The sequence below is a fragment of the Vulpes vulpes genome, chromosome 14, assembly GCF_048418805.1.
Source record: "Vulpes vulpes isolate BD-2025 chromosome 14, VulVul3, whole genome shotgun sequence".
In the NCBI taxonomy this organism is placed as follows: Eukaryota; Metazoa; Chordata; class Mammalia; order Carnivora; family Canidae; genus Vulpes; species Vulpes vulpes.
In genome coordinates this window covers 22,989,505-23,008,922 of record NC_132793.1, presented here as the reverse complement: position 1 = coordinate 23,008,922, position 19,418 = coordinate 22,989,505, and the positions used below count along the sequence as shown (strand labels likewise).

The window sequence follows — 19,418 nt, the reverse complement described above, 5'->3', positions numbered from 1 at the left end:
TAAGCAAATTATAGTATATCCATACAAGAAACTCTACAGAGCAGTAATATAAAACAAGATAACAATGAAGTCATTTTTATGCCATTGGATAAAATGTATTCCACGGTGTCCAAAATGTATTCCACAGTGTCCAAATATATGAAAAAGGTAAGGTGGAAAACAACATATATAAATGTTCCTTTTGGGGGCACCTGGCTGGCTCAGTCAGTAGAGCATGGGACGCTTGATCTCAGGTTTCTGAGATTGAGCTCCATGTTGGGTGTACAGATTACTTAAAAAAAAAAAAAAGTTTAAGAAAAATGTTTCTTTTTGTTTAAAAGAGTCAGAACATATTTGAACTTAGATTTCTTTTTTTTAACTTATATTTGAGTTTGCTTATTTATGTGTAAAGAAATCCTGAAATGATTCATAAGAAAGTAAGAGCAGTAGTTAATCAGTAGAAACAAGACCAGAGAAGGACAAGAATTTGAGGTAGACTTTGCATTGTATGCCTTATATAGTTTTTGGCATTTGAACCACCTAGCATAGCATTAACTATTTAAAATTAAATTATAAGAAACATTTGGGGAGTGGGGTACCAGCAGATTTAGAGACTGTTCATTTAATTGACATCTTTAACCTCCATTCCTTTAGACCCCTAGGGCTAAACTCCTCCCCCTTTCTCTTTTATCTCTGGATTGGCATGGGTTTCAACCCACAAGAAATATGTATTAAGTATGCATAAATTACAGAGAACAGTGCAGATACTAGAGCTCCCAAAGGACAAAGTAGAACAGGACTTAGTCCCTTGAAGTAGTCCAGGTGGATTTTATCACTCTTTTTTAAGATTTTTTTTTTCCTTAAGTAGACTTCATGTCCAGTGTGGAGTCCAACACAGGGCTTGAACTCACAACCCTGAGATCAAGACCTGAGCTGAAATCAAGAGTTGGACACTTAACAAACTGAGCCACCAGATGCCCCTTATTATTCTTCTTAGTATCTAGGACAAAAATAAAAAAATGTTCTCCTCTTTTTCCTCTTCTTCCTCCTTTCCTATAATCTTGCAAAATGCTGGAAATATATCAGAATTCCTATTTAATTCTCCTCCCCCTCACTTGGAGAGCACTAAGGCTTGGGGAACTCAAGAACTTTCCATCAGGTCCAGACTGGAAGACGTCAGGCCAGGGCCAAGACTCAACTTGCTTCCCTTGGGCCCCTGGCGCCTTGTGAAGGTTCTTGGACCTTTCATATGCTGCTGTGACTGTGGTTTCCGGCTTCCTGAGTTCTCATACTCAGCTGAGTGCTGCAGATATCATACCCTAGTTCCTACTTTGGAGACTGACATGCTCAAGCTTGGTAATATTCTGAATATATGGGGTCTGTGAGTGTGAGTCACAGCTTTTTTCTTTTTTTTTTTTAAAGATTGTATTTATTTGAGGGAAATAAAGAGGGAAAGCGAGCACAAGCAGGGCGGGTGGCAGGCAGAGGGAGAGAGAGGAGTCCCCTTGCTGAACAAAGAGCCCAATGTGGGGCTTGATCCCAGGACCCTGGGATCATGACCGGAGCCAAAGGCAGCAGATGCTTAACTGACTGAGCCACCCAGGCACCAGGGTTGCTTTTCTATTTTAGTTTTCCCCTTTTCCCTAGACAGACTCATTGTAAATACCTTGGGGTTGCATAAGGACAGAGTGTAAAGGTTTGTTGGCTAGAGGCTGAGAAAGATCAGTTTTCTAATTGGATATACTATCTCATGTTAGGGCATTAGTTCTGCTTCTCTTTAGGCGGGGACATTTTGAATACTCTAGATGATGACGAATCTAGTAAGAAAGTAATCAGAAAATAATTTTATAGAACTTTGCAGTTAATAATAGATTTTCTCATACACTATTTAACTTAAATATGACAATTTAAGAAGATAAGTGATGCGTAGGGAGTTAAAAGACTTTCCATGCAGCTACTGAATGCCTTTCGTGCGTATGCGGGGTTTCTTTGTGGAGCTGTCATTTTACAGGCTGGGACCATAGTTCTGAATTGGTTGGATACTTAGCAGGAGCGATTCTACTCTGTGGAACTGAGGCTGCTTTACATTCATTGTTTCATTTATTCTACTAATTGCAACTATTAGTTGAATGCCCATCTTGTATGAAGAAAGGCTCTACCTATGATATAATTGGGAGGTTGAGATCCACTACTAGTGAGATGCTGGGGAGGATCTTAAGGCCCAAAGATGGATGCTGCTAAGGAGGCAGTGGTAAAACTAGGGCTTTAGATGAGAATTTTGCAAACTGGAGTTCTGTGACTAGCAGCCAGTGAAGATCCAGTTTAGAAGCTGGCAAGCCAGGTTTCTGCAGGAATCAGAAAGAGCTTAACTCCCAAGGTACTTTATTCATATCTGCATCAAATTATTTTGGTTGGCCAGCATCAGCTCTCCCCTCTTTCCCAATTTTCCCAATGGGGGAATATCCATAGGGGCAGATTGCTCCTCTCTTCTTTCCCTGGCAGCTTGAACTAATCCATGTGACCTGAGATTGACCAATCAACAGTGGCTCTGGGCCAAGATTTTTGCCTCTTAAAGGAGTGACTCAAAGACAAAAAGATGTTAGGATTGAATCCCAGCTGTGGTGTGTGGTGCTGTTGGCAGCAGCAGCTGCTTCTTGGTGAAGCTGCTTTTCTGTCTGCTTGTTTTCCAAGCTTACCCTCCTGCCCATGCTCTAGGCCCCTAATATCCTTGTAATATATTTCTCTTTTGCTTGTATTGGCAACACTGTCAGTGCCTGTATTTGCAACAGACAAAAAGAACCTTAACTTACAAATTGCAATGATTTCTTTACTGGGCTGTGAGATCCTTGAGAGCAGGGCCTACACCTCATTCTGCCCTGTGTCCTTTTTTTTTTTTTATTTTTTATTTATGATAGGCGCACAGTGAGAGAAAGAGAGGCAGAGACACAGGCAGAGGGAGAAGCAGGCTCCATGCACCGGGAGCCCGACGTGGGATTCGATCCCGGGTCTCCAGGATTGCGCCCTGGGCCAAAGGCAGGCGCCAAACCGCTGCGCCACCCAGGGATCCCCTTTTTTTTTTTTTTAAGATTTTATTTATTTATTCATGAGAGACACAGAGAGAGAGGCAGAGACACAGGCAGAGGGAGAAGCAGGCGCCATGCAGGGAGCCCGATGCAGGACTCGACCTCGGGACTCCAGGATCACGCCCTGGGCCCAAGGCAGGCGCTAAACTGCTGAACCACCCAGGCGTCCCAAACCTGGGTTTCAATACATGCAGGCTAAATAAGTGAAGAAACATGTTGTATTTATGTGGGACTATTGAATATGGGATTCTTGGCATTTTATGGTCGTGGGACAACAAATCCTGTATATGCTACAGCAGCCACTAACATTTGAACAATTTCATGTTAATAAATATAAACCAAGAGGATCCTGGGAAGATCCTTTCTTAGTGTATTTGGAACACTTAGATGAGTTTATGCAGGTGGTTCTAGTCCTTAAATTACTGAAGGTTTTTTTGTTTTGTTTTGTTTTTTTACAAACATGGAATATTTCACTAATTTGCATGTTATCCTTGGACAGGGGCCACACTAAACTCTACTGTTAAAAGTGCTGCTGAAGCTTTTGTCCTTGGTTTCCCAGAACCTCTTCCTAAACACTTCCCTCTGCCCTGAAGTAATGCCTTCTTCAAGCCTGATTTAAAGAACACCTCTCCTATGGACTTGGGCCATAAAGAAGAATCTACTAGTTTTTCTTTTTTTTTAAAAGACTTTATTTATTCATGAGACATACACACTGACACACACACACACACACAGAGAGAGAGAGAGAAGCAGAGACACAGGCAGAGGGAGAAGCAGGCTCCATGCAGGGAGCCTGACGTGGGACTCGATCCCAGGTCTCCAGGATCACACCCCGGGGCTGAAGGCAGGCCCTAAACTGCTGCGCCACTGGGCCTGCCCTAGTTTTTCTTCTCAATATCATTTTCTTTCCTTTCAGTTCTTCGACAGATACACATTGACCATCTATTCTTTGCCAGATTTGACAATTCAGTTGATATAAATAAAATAGTTCCTCACTCTAATTCAGGAAACAAATACAATCAAGAGAATAAATGAAACAAAACTGTGTTAATGCTCTGTTGAAAATGAACAGTGAAAAGATAGAGAGTAATTGTCATGGCGCAGGCATTTGATCGACTGAAGCACTTCTACATTATGTAGCTACAGAGAGTCTCACCAAGGAGATGACAAATAGACCTTGCATGATGAAGAGTCAGCTTTGCAAAAAAGCAGCAGCCTAGTCAATGAGCCAGCAGCTGGAAAGAATGTAGGAAGAATCATAGAAACTGAGAGAAAGTCAGTATACCTAGAGGACAAGCAAGGGTGAAGGATTCAGGTGAACAGATTGACTGTTTTAAGCAGGGTGGTGACATGATTAGATTTACATTTTTAAAAAGATTTTATTTGAGAGAGAGAGGCGGAGCAGAGGGAGAGGGACATGAAGACTCTATGCTGAACACAGAGCCTGACAGGGGGCTCGAATCCCCCGACTTAGATCATGACCTGAGCTGAAATCAAGAATCAAGCGCCACATCGGGCTCCCTGCAGGGAGCCTGCTTCTCCCTCTGCCTGTGTCTCTGCCTCTCTCTCTTTCTCTCAGTCTCTCATGAATAAATAAAATATATATATAAAAAAACAATCTGGCTGCTTTGTCTTTTCAATGTAAGTTAAAGTCCTCATTGCCCTCATAAATAACAAATGTTTAGCCAATCTCCTTGGGACTTCCCAAGTCCTATTGGGAAAACATTTCATACTCTTTTGATGTGGCTGCAACTCCGACCTTGGTCCCCAGAGGCGAAATACAGCTCCTCTCCACACCAGCAATTGGAATCTTTTCCTAGGAGTTAATGAGGCAAAGTGGAGGAGGTATTAGTGCAAAGACCCTGAGGGGTCAAGGAACCTGGCTAGCGCACTTGAAAGGAGTGGAAAACGTGGGAAAGCAGGATGTGTGAGATTGTGAGAGAGGCAGGTTAGGATTTATTAGACTTTGAAGAGCCTGGTTGATAGGCTACAGGGGGATATTAAGATTTCAACCGAAGAACGGGGTTTAGGATTATATTTGAATTTTGAAAAGCTTCCACTGTGTGTGAAGAATGGCTTGGAAGGGGAAAGGGTAATGGGATGGAGGGCACGACCATCATCTAAGAGAGAGGGGGCCTAGACTGGAGTGTCAGCAGTGGGACGGAAAAAAGTAAGAGGCTTCCAGATGCACTTGGGAGGCAAAATTAACAGGTGATGGATCGTGCGTGTCCAGTCCCAGGCTTCGCGTTACCTGACAAGTGGGGACTTCGTGCTCTGGATCAGGGCGCCGGCCTGGTTCCCGCGCGTCAGGGCAGTGGGCGTGGCCGCGGGGGCCGTCTCCACGGGGAGCGAGCAGGGCGGGGCCGAGGGCGGGGCAGCTGGGGCGCTGCGTCACTCGGTGGTGGCGATGGTGCGTGTGTGTGGGGGGCGGGGGATACGCTGGGCGCGTCCCGGGGGTCACGTGGTGCGCAGCACGCAGAGTCCTTCTGTCGGTTGGTCCTGGAGCGGCGCAGCCGGAGCGGGGCTGTGAGGTGAGCTCGCGACGAGGCGCGGCGAGGAGAAACCGGAGGGCCGGGGCCGGGTTGGGCCGGGCCCGCGCCGTGCGCGCGCCGTGCCAGCGGCAGAGGAGACGGCCGCCGCCGCTGCCCGGTCCCCTGCCTGGCCTCGCTCTCCGCCCGGCCCGGCTCGCCCAGCCGGGAGGGAGGCCCGGGGACCGCTGCTGAGAGCGTGGCGGGCGTGCGAGCGGCGCCCAATCCCCAGGGCTGCCCGAGGGAATGACGGCGGTCGCGGCCAATCAGCGCCGCCCGAGGGGGCTGGGCCGCGGGGTGCGGGCTCGGGGCGCGGAGCGGGCCGCGTTGGGGGTGGGGGGGTTAGCGCTGGGGCTAGAGAGAGGCTGAGCTGTGTGGTCCCCGAGAGCTCCACCTCCAGCCGCTGCTGTTGCCTTGTGCTTTGGGAATGCGTTTTCTTTTATTGACTCTTTTATCCTATTCTGGGGAGCACACCCCTTTCTCAAGCCCCTGACTATGGGAGTGTCCCCTTTCTCTATAGTTTAGAGAATGTGGTGCACTCCCTTTCTTAAACTCCAGCCCTGGGGTTTTATCTTAATTTCCAAAGCCCCTCAAACTGAGGATGTATCCCATTTCCCAGGCAACCCCCCCCAAACTGGGAAGACACTCCCTTTTCCGAGCCACTAATCTGAACACGCACTCCCTTTCAAATTTTGGGGTTTGCTCCGTAATTAAATCTCAAATCTGGGGTCCGGTAGCCAAAGTTTCGGGGATACTTCTATTCCCACATATCCAAGAAAGAATCTCCTTTTCCTGGCCCCAGATCTTGCAAATGCTTTCCAAAATTTTTTAAATTTAGGGGCTGCTTCGTTTCCCCAGCCCTTGGGGGTGCTCCTTATTTCCAGAGTCTACTGAAAATGCGATCCACATTCTGAAGTTTAAAGGTAGATATTTGCGGTTGCACAAATAAAGGAATTCACTGCTTTTTCTAGTCAGTGTATTCTTGGGGTTGCACCCATTTTCATGAGTTCCTCAAATTAAACTACTTTATTTCCTGGGGGAGACTCAGGTACATATCTGAGAGTGTATTAGTTTCCTGTGTTTCCAAAATGTACAGGATCCACTCCTTTTGGTTGTCCAGTCCTCGGGGTGCAGCCACCTTCCTGATGATTCTTAAATCTGGGAGGGCACACATTTTTTCTAAGTTCTCTCATGCCTGCGCCATGATATCTGGTTCTTGAGCAGGATGCCTCCTATCCTTTTTAGCTTTTCTTTTATCCAAAGGCATTTTTGTTACTCAGTTTACTTTCCTCTTTGGAACCCCGTTTCCCTTTTAGGTGCTCTCCCTGCTTTGGTCCCGGCACCCATTTCCTCTTCCTTCCTCTGGTGAATGCTTATCTTTCTTTAGCACAGCACTTTCTCTGCTTCTGTCGCCTTTTTTTCTGAGCACACTTCCTATAGTCACACCTTGAATTTCCCTCCCCCAAGGAAAAGATCCCTCCCTTAAAGAGTACCTGCATGCTGTCTTTCATACATCTATTTTACCTTTTATGTTTTTGCTTTCTACTAACAGGAACTCTTCTATCTTGGCTTGCCCTATCCCATTTTCTGCCTTTTTCTGGTTTCTAACTCCCTTTGGACAGTGCTCTGCTTACTGGAGTCTGTAGAGTTTTTCCCTTTTCTACCCTTTGAGCTGGCCTCAGATCCAGGACTGCCTGACCCTCCAGCCCTGAATTTAAACTGGAAAGGAAATCCCTTTACATTTCTTTGGTTATTCACAGGACTTTTAATCTTCCAGTGGTTTGCTTCCTATAAGATTCTGGTTAGATGTGTACTGTTTTCTCCTTTGCTTCTCTCCTCCCCCACCCCCATTGGGAAAAAATTCTGAAGAGAGTCTTCCAGTCTTCCAGCTCATAAACTTCCTCCCTACATTAGCTTTCTTCCTTCCTTTTATCAAGAAAAGAGGTCATTTGGAGGAATCTCTTTGTCACTCTTTTTGTTCTTTTCCCTGAGTTGCAGGTGGAGGATGGATACTTAAATCTTATCATTTTCTCACATGTCTGCCAAGCCTTGCTCCCAATCCCCATCTTAAAATCACCAAATATCTGGGACCTCTTGTCTCTTAAAAGCCTCTCAGTAGGTTCTTTCTTTTGTATTTCCCTCTGTCTTTCCAGATCTTACTCAGGGCTTCTCTGAGCCCCTAACCGGCTTAATTTCTCCACAGCTGGAATCCCAAGTGCTTATGGGATAATGATACCTCTGACCTTTCTCCCTTTTGGGAAGTACTTGAGTGTGCAGCTGTATGAGGCCTCAGTGGGGGAGAGAGTTTGGGCCTGAGAAGCTACACTGGCAGGATGAGGCAGGAAGGTACTGCATTTTCAGGACCACTTCCTTCTGAATCTCATTTGGAGATTGGATGTTTGCCAAGCACCTGCTTCTTAGGGATGCTGGAGGATTTAATGATACTCGCAGGAACCTGTAGGAATTAATGGAGCTTGTGAAAAAGTGCTCTGAACTCAGTGTTGGAGCTTGAATAAAATTAACCGTTACTATATTTTCAGAACAACTAAGTGCTTTCTTTTTCTTTCTTTTTTTTTTTTAATTTTAATTTATTTATGATAGTCAGAGAGAGAGAGAGAGAGAGAGGCAGAGACACAGGCAGAGGGAGAAGCAGGCTCCATGCACCGGGAGCCCGACGTGGGATTCGATCCCGGGTCTCCAGGATCGCGCCCTGGGCCAAAGGCAGGCGCCAAACCGCTGCGCCACCCAGGGATCCCAGTGTTTTATTTTTCATGGTCATGAAAGCCCTAGAGCTAAGGTGTGTTATTTCAGGAAGTGAAATGGATCCCACATTTAGATCATGTGGTCGTTAGTAAGTACCAAATTGATAAAAAACACTGGAGGTCTGTCTGAGCAATACCTAATAAAATATGATACACAGAAAGTGAACAGATATTTCATCTCTTTATACGCTTGTTTGGTACTTTATCTGCTTGGTACTGCTATATACAGTGCACCCTTAAAGTATTCTGTGTCCATGCTTCTCAAACTTGAATGTGCATATAAATTGCTTGTGGGAGAAGGGTCGTGCTAACATGCTAATTCTGATCCAGTAGGTTTAGGTTGGAGCCTCTGGATCTGCATTTCTAATTCCTAGGTGATGGCCATATTACTGAACTACACTGAGTAGTGAGGTTCTATACACAAAGCCAAGGATATCTTTGTGGAAATAGGTGGTGTGGTTAGCCTTATGCTGAGGTATTATTTTCCACTTTCTCTTTATCCAGACACATCCCCTAAATTTTTTTTTTTTTAAGATTTTATTTATTCATGAGAGACACAGAGAGAGAGAGAGAGAGCCAGAAACACAGGCAGAGGGAGAAGCAGGCTCCCTGCAGGGAGCCCGATGTGGGACTCCATCCCAGAACCTCCAGATCTTGACCTGAGCCAAAGGGAGATGCTCAATCACTGAGCCACTTAAGTGCCCCCGTCCCCTAAAGTTTGTACAAGTCACCTTCCGAGGACTATTAGTTATACTTAATTATAACTATATGCTAGTCCAGCATTTTGCTTTTGAAACCATGGTGAAAATTCCTTTTTCTAATAAAGATTTTATTTGAGAGCAAGATAGTGAGAGGGCATAAAAGGGCAGAGGGAGAAACAGACTCACCCACTGAGCAGGGAACCCCACATGGGGCTCCATCCCAGGATCCTGGGATTATGACCTGAGCCGAAGGCAGATGCTTAATCAACTGAGCCACCCAGGCGCACCCCCCCCCCCCAAGCTAAAATTTCTTAAGGAATTTGAATTCCTATGCATTTTGTCAAATTTGTATATTTTTAAAGATTTATTTGGGAGAGAGAGCGCGCAGGCACTAGCAATGGGAATGGCAAAGGGAGAGGGAAAACAGGCTCCCCACTGAGCAGGAAGCTCCTTTGGGGCTGGATCCTAGGACCCTGAGATCAAGACCTGAGCCCAAGACAGATGCTTAACCAACTGAGTCACCCGGGCACCTATTTTGTCAAATTTAAATGCGTAAACGATGGGATCCCCTGTAGCTTAGCGGTTTAGCACCTGCCTTCAGCCTAGGGCGTGATCTTGGAGTCCTGGGATAGAGTCCCACGTTGGGCTCCCTTCATGGAGCCTGCTTCTCCCTCTGCCTGTCTCTGCCTCTCTCTCTGTGTCTCTCCTGAATAAATAAAATCTTAAAAAAAAAAAAAACTTAAATAATTGCTTAATTATGAACATAATTAGTTTTTTTTTTTTTTAATTTTTTAAAGTAAACTTTAGGGACGCCTGGGTGACTCAGTGGTTGGGGGCCTGCCTTTGGCTCAGGTCACGATCCTGGAGTCCTGGGATCGAGTCCCACATTGGGCTTCTGCGAGGAGTCTGCTGCTCCCTCTGCCTGTGTTTCTGCATCTCTCTCTCTGTCTGAGTCTCTCATGAATAAATAAATAAATCTTAAAAAAAAAACAACTTTATACTCAACATGGGGCTCAAACTCATGATCCCGAGATCAAGAGTTGCATGCTCTACTAACTGGGCCAGCCAGGTGCTGCAGTTGTGAATATAAAATTTTTTTTAAAGAATTTATTTACTTGATGGGACCCCTGGGTGGCTCAGTGGTTGAGCATCTGCCTTGGACTCAGGGCGTGATCCCTGAGTCCCTGGATGGAGTCCCACATCAGGCTCCCTGCAGTGGAGCCTGCTTCTCTTCCCTCTGCCTGTGCCTCTCTCTCTGTGTCTCTTGTGAATAAATGAATAAATCTTAAAAAAAAAAAAAAAGACTTTATTTGCTTTAGAGAGAAAAAAGATTGGGGTGGGGGAGGGCAGAGGGAGAGGCAGAAGCCGACTCACTGCTGAGCAGGGAGGTGACACAGGGCTCAACCCCAGGATCTTGAGATAATGATTTGAGCCAAAGGCAGATGCTTAACAGACTGAGCTAACCCAGGTGCCCCTGAACATAATTCTTGGCATATTGTCTTTTTATGGGGGAAGATGCAGGAGTAAGCACACACAAGTGGAGTGGGAAGCAGAGGGAGAGGAAAACAAGCAGACTCCCTGCTCACTGGGGAGTCAGATGTGAGACTCAATCCCAGGACTCTGAGATCATGACCTGAGCTGAAATCCAGAGTTGGACGCTCAACAGACTGAGCCAGTCAGGTGCCCCTTGACATAGTCTTCTAGTGAATACTGCAGTTAGCCATCTCATCTCTTTACTTACTCACTTGTTATCCTACCATGCGTAGGGAGTCTGAGATACTCTCAAGTTAGTAGGGTCATACATGTTGGTATTTCCAAGGAGTCCTTCTTGGTTTTCTAGGTTCTGGAAATGGACTTGGGAAAGGCAGGTGCCTGGACCTTCAATAGAAGCTACTGGTTTATCTCTGTACCAGAGCTTCACAAAGGCAAATGCTGGTGGGAAGATGATATTCTTTGATGGTGATCAGTGCTTACAATACTCTCTCTCTTTTTGTACCAACTGAATCTTAGTGGTTTTTTCCTTCCTAAATGTCTTAAGTCATCTGCACCTATTTCCCTGGCTGTCACCTGTCATGGCCTTTTTCCAGCCTGATACTGTTCTTGGCCCTAATCAGGACAAACCTGAATGACTAGACTGTTTTGTGTCCCGTGCCTCCCCCTCCCCCTTATCCCTCACATGAATGTCAGTTCCTCTTCAGTAACGGATTTGATCTGAATTTGGCCCTAGTCCCAGCTCCTCCACTCACTGTGAGACCTCAGGCAAGTCACTTAATGCTGCTGGGCCTCATTCTCCCCATTTGTAAAATGAGGGGCTGATTATCTCCAAAGTCTACCCTGCTCTGTGTCTTTGTCAGTACCTTGCTTAGAAACCCAGTGTCTGTGGGAGCTTGTTGTTAGCAGATCTGATTTCCTTCACGTGCTCTGTTGGGCAGTCTGCCAATCCTTCCCTCCTCCGAGTCACTTCTGTCACTGCCTCTTTTCTAGCCTAGGCAGCCGGCTTGTCCGCACACCCAACTTCAGCATACTTCTACCTCCGTGTCCTCTGCCAGTTCCATGCTTTATTTCATTCAAAATTGCCTAAACTTTTCACTGTTATTCAGCGTTCCTTCAGTGCTAGGTTCTTCCCTGAATCTCTTAACAGAGAGTCTTGTAGTTTCCATACAACTATGTTGGTAATTTCTTACTGATTTAAATTTAAAAAGTGTTTTCTCCTCCCCACCCCAGTCTGCCTTCTTTTCTTTTCTTTTCTTTTCTTTTCTTTTCTTTTCTTTTCTTTTCTTTTCTTTTCTTTTCTTTCTTTTTTCTTTTCTTTCTTTCTCTTTCCTTCCTTCCTTCCTTCCTTCCTTCCTTCCTTCCTTCCTTCCTTCCTTCCTTCCTTCCTTCCTTCCTTCCTTTTTTCCCCCCAGATTTTATTTATGAAAGAACTAGAAAGCACAAGCTGGAAAGGTGCAGAGGGAGAAGCAGACTCCCTGCTGAGCAGGGAGCCTAAGGCACAGGGCTCGAGCCCAAGACCCTGGTATTATGACTTGAGCCAAAGGCTGACACTTAACTGACTGAGCCACCCAGGTACCCTCCCACGCTAGCTTTCTTTTTGCCTTTGAATTAGTAGGGCAGGCAGAATGAAATTTAAAAGTGAAGCAGGTAATTTGCTTTTGGCTGGAGTTCGGGGAAAGTGAGATGTAATGTTTTTAATCCTCTTTTCCTAGAGGCCTTCCATATCCTTGGATAATCAGCTACCTGGTACTTCTTTCAGGATTTTAAAGGTGCTCAAACTCCCTATCTGAAATTTGAAAGTGTATCCTGAGTGCAAGCACTATTTAAAAATGACTTCCAAGTGCTTTTTTCCCAAACGATATACTCAACCATAAAACCCCAGACAAGAAATTGCTAAGGACGATGATAAATCTAGATTTCGAATAACTTCATCACTGAATGAAACAGTTCTTTGAGGACACCTGATTATTCTCAAAGGCAGTTGCTGACACTGCCTGGAAATCAGGGCTCAATGTTATATATACAACTCCGTAACCTTCCTTCCTCATCTCTCTAGGAGCTACTGCGGGGAAGTTGACATTTTTCATGATAAATATTCTTTAAGCCAAAATGAATGGTTACTTAGAGCCTCCTTGGCTAGATTGTAAGCTCAGAGAAAGGGAGAATGTTCCTGTCTTATTCATTTCTCTTAGCAATTGCCCATTACAGGTTGTTGACTGACTAACCTTAACTTAGAGTAACCTATTGAAAATTGAAACCCTGATTTGTAACACTGTGACAACTTTGCTAGGTCTTGGACTAGGTATCCAGCTGTTCTTTGCTTTCTTTGACCAAATAATGGAAGTAATGAGCTTGCAGAAATCCCATAAAATTTTAGGAGCCTGGTGTGAGTCATCCTGCATAAATAGGGCAGTTTGTATAAAAGGGAGGTGGTGTCTGGATCCATGGACTTTGGGGAAGGAGGGAGAAGAGGAATGGGGAAGGATTTAAAATGATGGTTTGAGGGGCATCTGGGTGGCTCAGTGGTTGAGCATCTGCTTTTGGCTCTGGTCCTGATCCTGTGGTCCTGGGATCGAGTCCTGCATCAGGCTTCCCTCAGGGGGTATGCTTCTCCCTCTGCCTTTGTCTGTCTCTCTCTTTTTCTCTCAGGAATAAATAAATAAAATCTTAAAAAAATAAGGATGCCTACGTGGCTCAGTGGTTGAGCACCTGCCTTTGGCTCAGGGCGTAATCCCGGGATCTGGGATCGAGTCCCACATCGGGCTCCCTGTGAGGAGCCTGCTTCTCCCTCTGCCTGTGTCTCTACCTCTCTGTGTCTCTCATGAATAAATAAATAAAATCTCTAAAAAAAAAATCTTAAAAAAATAAAATGGTTTGGGTGTGCCTGGCTGGCTCAGTCTATAGAGCATGTGACTCTTGATTGCAGGGTTGTGAGTTCAAGTCCCACATTGGGTGTAGAGTTTATATTAAAAAAAAATGATGGTTTAATCTAATGAGTGCTTATCTCATGTCAGGAACATAATGCTAGGATTTTAAAGGCTGATTCCCAGGCATTTTAGATAGTATTTCAGGCTTTCATTTTTTTTTTTTTTTTGGCTTTCATTGTTCTAGTAGAGACTTAATTTTTTTAGGGAGTGGGAGGGGTGGAGAGGGAGGGAGAGAGAGAGAGAGAATCCCAAGCAGGCTCTGTGCTGAGTATGGAGTCTGATGTTGGACACAGTCTCAAGATCTTGAAGTCATGACCTGAGCTGAAATCAAGAGTCAGACACTTAACCGATGAGCTACCTAGGCACCCCTAGAGACCTGATTTTTAAGAGGGTTCTTTCCTACATGGAAAAGGTACGCAGCTAGATGGATTGACATACCTTTGTTGCAGGCACACAAGTATTTGGATTCCTAGGTTGTGGAAACCTGGCCTGGAAATGTGGGCATTTACAATAATAACTATAGTTAGCATTTTTTGGAGCACTCTGTTGGAGCTTATGTAATTTTTTTTTTTTTTTTTTTTTTTTAAGATTTTATTTATTCACAAGAGATAGAGAGAGGCAGAGACATAGGCAGAGAGAGAAGCAGGCTCCATGCAGGGAGCCCAATGTGGGACTCGATCTTGGGACTCCAATATCACTCCCAGAGCCAAAGGCAGACACCCAACTGCTGAGCCACCCAGGCGTCCCAGAGATTATGGAATCTTTACAGTTTATCTATTATCCTCATCTAACAGACATGGAAGCTGAGATTGAATAACTTGTTCAATGGAGTACCAAGTTTCTTTACCCATTTTCCCAGTGCTCTTACATCCTTACTTAAATGCCATACTTTTCCCCTCAGAGGTTTGAATAAATCATGTTAATCACAATGTCAAACACGTGGCAGTCTGGAACCCAGATTTGAAGCACTACTGAGAGAAGGGGTGGCCTTGCCACTTCATCCCAGAGGATGTTCCTGATAATGCAAACATCCCTCAGTTGTAGAAGCCAAACTCAGCCAGCTCAGGCTGCCTTTTTCCCTTTCTTGAGGCTCCTGGCCATGGCTGGTGCTGTTTGACTGTCCCTTGGTCCCATGGAGTGGCAAATGCTGTCCAATGTGATTTGATGAGTGGGAAATTGGTCATGATGTGACCTATGTAAGACTTAAGTATCTGCAGTTTAGAAGGGCAAGGTAGTGAAAGAGGCCTCCTTTTATATCCAGGCTGTGTGATAGGTCATGGCAAGAACCAAGACATGGAGGCAGTATGCCTGAGTTTGAGTTCCATCATCTGCCACTCTCTTGGGAATACACATAACTTGGGCATGTGACTTAAACCTCTTGGCATGGGCATTGGAGGGTGACTTCCAGTGTAGGTAGTTACTTAACTTCTGGGACCTGTTTCCTCCCTTAAATATCATCCTGACTGCCTCACATTGATCATTGGAAATATCAGTAAATGTTATTTTCCTTCCATTACCTTTTTTTTAGAAAAATATTTTATTTATTCATGAGAGAGAGAGAGAGAGAGAGAGAGAGAGGCAGAGACCTAGGCAGAGGGAGAAGCAGGCTCCATGCGGGGAGCCTGATGTGGGACTTGATTCCGGGACCCCAGGATCATGCCCTGAGCCAAAGACAGGTGCTAAACCGCTGAGCCACCCATGGATTCCCTCCTTCCATTTCCTAATCTTTAAAATGGGAATGAGAAAACCAGTGTATAAGGTTATCAAAACTTGGTAAACTGTGAATAGTTGAGTATATGTTACTATTCTGTTTTATTCATCACAAATTGTTTTTAAAATTCCTTCATGGGCAGCCGTAGTGGCACAGTGATTTAGCGCCACCTGCAGCCTGGGGTGTGATCCTGGAGACCCAGGATCGAGTCCCATGTCCCGCTCCTTGCATGGAGCCTGCTTCTCCCTCTGCCTGTGTCTCTGCCTGTCTCTCTCTGTGTCTCTATGAATAAACAAACAAAATCTTAAAAAAAAAAAAAAAAGTCAGACTTAAAAAAAAATTTAAAATTCCTTCATGTTGTTTGTATTTTATCCATAACTCTCTCAGTAGAGAGGGAAAAGACTTAATTTTTTTTCCTTTTTAAAACAGAACAACTTAAACAGTAATCCCTTAATAATCATTAGTGTGCAGATATCCCAAAGGCTTCATTTATTATTCACTTATATTTTCAAAGGCCCTATTTTTTTTTTAAGTTTTTTTTTTTTTTTTTTTTTTTATTCATGAGAGACACAGAAAGCGGCAGAGAACATAGGCAGAGGGCGGAGCAGACTCCATGCAGGGAGCCCAATGTGGGACTTGATTCCAGAACTCCGGGATCATGTCCTGAGCCAAAGGCAGACACTCAACCGCTGAGCCACCCAGGCGTCCCCAAAGGTCCCATTTTAAAAAGTAGTATAAGTAGAGTGGATCTTAGAGGAGGTCCTGCTTCTCAGATCCCAGCTCCCCCACCTAGCCAGGTGACCGTGGGCAAGTTATTTGCTCTAAGTCTCCTTTCCTCTGTAAAATGGGATAATACTGCCAACTTCTCTGCGTTGCAGTATTTGGGGATAAGGTATTTGTAAAGGAGTTAGCCTGTGGTGAAGTAAATGTTGGCCATTTCCTGGTATTTATAATAAAGGCCAGGAGTAAAAGTTAATATTTAAAGAATAAGGTGATGAGTTAGTTAACTATTAAATAATCTATTTGTCATTAAAATCTTCTGTGCAGTGAAACAGTTGTAATTCAGGAAAATGTCTTTGGAGGCCTCATGGAGTGATGACTCCATATCCAAATTGTTTCCTTTTTTTTTCCCCCTCAGATGTAGTGTTCAACAATTTATTGGTTGAATAGAACACCCAGTGCTCATCACATCATATTGTTTTCTTTTGTAATATAGTGATACCTCAATTAAGGAGTCCTGTAAGAATAGTTTAGGTATTTGGTTTTTGTTTTTGTTTTTTTTTTTGTTTTGTTTTTGTTTTTTTTTCAGTTTAGGTATTTGATAAGGTTATCAAAACTTGGTAAACTATGAATAGTAGTTGAGTATATGTTACTATTCTGTTATTCTGTTTTATTCCTCACAAATTGTTTTTAAAATTCCTTCATGTCATAAGTTTGTATTTTATCGGAGTGTCTGGATGGCTCTGTCAGTTAAGCGTCTGCAGTTCAGGTCATGATCTCAGGGCCCTGGGATCCAGCCCTGCATCGAGGCTCTCTGCTCAGCGGGGAGTCTGCTTCCCCTTCTCCCTCTACCCCTGCCTCTGCTTCAGCTCCCTCTCACACTCTCTATCAAATAAAATCTTAAAAAAAAAAAGTTTCTTCTCCTTCTTTCCCTCCCCCTACTCGTGAGTGCCTGCATGCCTGCACGTGTGCTCTTTTTCTCTCTCATATAAGTAAATCTTAAAAAAAAAAAAAAAGGCTCCCTGCTCTGAAAGGAAGCCACACAAACCCACTCCAAAGCTTACCAACATTTATAGACTGGAGCCTCCCCTTGCCTGAAAAATGAATACAGCTTTGCTTAGGTCCAGGAGCAAAATTGTGGTCTGTCTTCAGGTCCTTCGTTCCCTATATCTTGCCTTCCTCCCCTGCTCTGAAGGCTTCCTTCATTGACCCTTGGGTAGCACTTTCAAAGAGCCTCCTTGTGATTGTCTCCGTGAATCCTGACTTCCCTTTAGGGGAGTGATACTTGTCCTTCTTTCTTGTTTTTATTCTGCCAGTGAGGAAGTTGACATTTAACAAGCACCTGACCACCATGTAAGGGCACTGCTTGTTAGTTAAATGCTGGGGCTGCCTATGGGGGAGGGCAGGGCCTTGTGAGAGATCACTTGGAGACAGGCAGTTTCAGTGTAGAGTGCTGAGTGCTGTGGTCCAGAGAACAGGCCAGACTGCCATGGGAGAATATTGTAGTGGGCTGCTGGCCCAGCAAGTCCTTCAGGGAGGTGCAGAAGGACTTTGCAGAGGAAGCAGCTTGTTTGAGCAAAGTTCCTGGGCATTGGAACTATAAGGAGTCTGGCTACGTGTGTGGCTGCAAGAGCAGGAATACTCTGAGAGCCTAACTAATTTCTTTCTTCACAACACCTGTATGAATGTATAAAGTTGGTACTGGTACTATTCCTATTTTATAGGTGAGATGCCTGAGGCTCAGAGAGAAAATGACTTGCACAAAGTTATCTGGAAAATGTTAGAGCTGGAATCCAAATCCAGTCTGTCTTAATCCAGAGTTCTGGCACCTAACCACTGTGTGCCACTGCCCTTCTGCTCAGTTTGCCTAGTGTCTTATTTTTTTTTTTTTTTTTATAAGATTTTATTTATTTAGTCACAAGAGACACAGAGAGAGAAAGAGAGAGAGGCAGAGACACAGACAGAGGGAGAAGCAGGCCCCAGGCAGGGAGCCCAATGTGGGACTCGATCCCGGATCTCCAGGATCAGGCCCTGGGCCGAAGGCAGGCTCTAAACCGCTGAGCCACCCAGGGATCCCCCTAGTGGCTTATTTTTAAGCGCCCATCTTTAGAGGCTCGTAGGTTGATTTGGTCACAATGACTATCTCACTGACAGCCTTAATGCTACACTGAGTAGCTTAAACTTGGTCCTATGGGGGAACTACTGAGCTTTTTCTTTTCTTTTTTTTTTTTTTAAAGTTTTTATTTATTTATTTGACAGCACAACCAGAGGAAGCTGCAAGTAGAGGGAGAGGGAGAAGCAGGCTCCCTGCTGATCAGGGAGCCTGATGCAGGATTCAATTCCAGGTTGCTGGGATCAGGACCTGAGCCAAAAGCGGATGCTTAACCGACGGAGCCACCCAGGCACCCCCACCCCTTTTTTATTTTTATTTTTATTTTATTTTATTTTTTTTTTAATTTTTATTTATTTATTTATTTATATAGTCACAGAGAGAGAGAGAGAGAGGCAGAGACACAGGCAGAGGGAGAGAAGCAGGCTCCATGCACCGGGAGCCTGACGTGGGATTCGATCCCGGGTCTCCAGGATCGTGCCCTGGGCCAAAGGCAGGCGCCAAACCGCTGCGCCACCCAGGGATCCCACCCCCACCCCCACCCCTTTTTTAAAATGAGATATAATTGACATATAACCTGGACTTTTTTTTTTTTTTAAGATTTTACTTATTTATTCATGAGAGACACACACACACACACAGAGACATAGGCAGAGAGAGAAGCAGGCTCCATGCAGAGTCTAATGTGGGACTCGATCCTGAGACTCTATCTTGGGATTTGATCCTCGGACTCTAGGATCACGCCCTGGGCCGAAGGCAGGTGCTCAACCGCTGAGCTACCCAGGCGTCCCCAACCTGAACTGTTTTATTTATTTACCCAAACTGTTTTAAACAGAAGAGTCTAATGATCACTTAGTAGCTAGCAGTGAGGAAGATTAGCAACTGTGTGGTGGTTGATTAGAGTCATACTACTTGGGTTCAATTCCTTGTCCCAGTACTTGCCAGCTTTGTCATTTGGGCAGCCTACTTTCTGAACCTTTGTTTTCTCATTTGTAAAATGCGAATCATCATCATCACTACAAACCTATAAAAGGTAGACACTAAATGAGATGATGGTTATATAAAGCACTTAGAATAGTGTCTGTAGTAAAACAGGCAGTCAGAAGATGTCAGTTTCTTTTTTTTTTTTTTTAATTTTTTTTTTTTAATTTTTTATTTATTTATGATAGTCACAGAGAGAGAGAGAGAGGCAGAGACACAGGCGGAGGGAGAAGCAGGCTCCATGCACCGGGAGCCTGACGTGGGATTCGATCCCGGGTCTCCAGGATCGCGCCCTGGGCCAAAGGCATGCGCCAAACCGCTGCGCCACCCAGGGATCCCAAGATGTCAGTTTCTAAGACAGTATTGATTCAGATCTGGAAAACTGTGGCTAGGGCTTTGAGCTCCTGAAAGCTGTCGTAGTA

At 44.6% G+C, this 19,418-nt stretch overlaps 1 protein-coding gene across 1 annotated transcript in view; it reads left to right on the top strand.

Moving 5' to 3' along the window:
- The first annotated feature begins 5,414 nt into the window (after positions 1-5,414).
- PHF20 (PHD finger protein 20) overlaps positions 5,415-19,418 on the top strand; it is a 150,663-nt gene continuing 136,659 nt past the window's right edge. The window contains exon 1 of the mRNA XM_026009784.2: positions 5,415-5,593. The gene's annotated coding sequence lies outside the window, so the exon portion shown is untranslated. The remainder of the gene's footprint in view (positions 5,594-19,418) is intronic.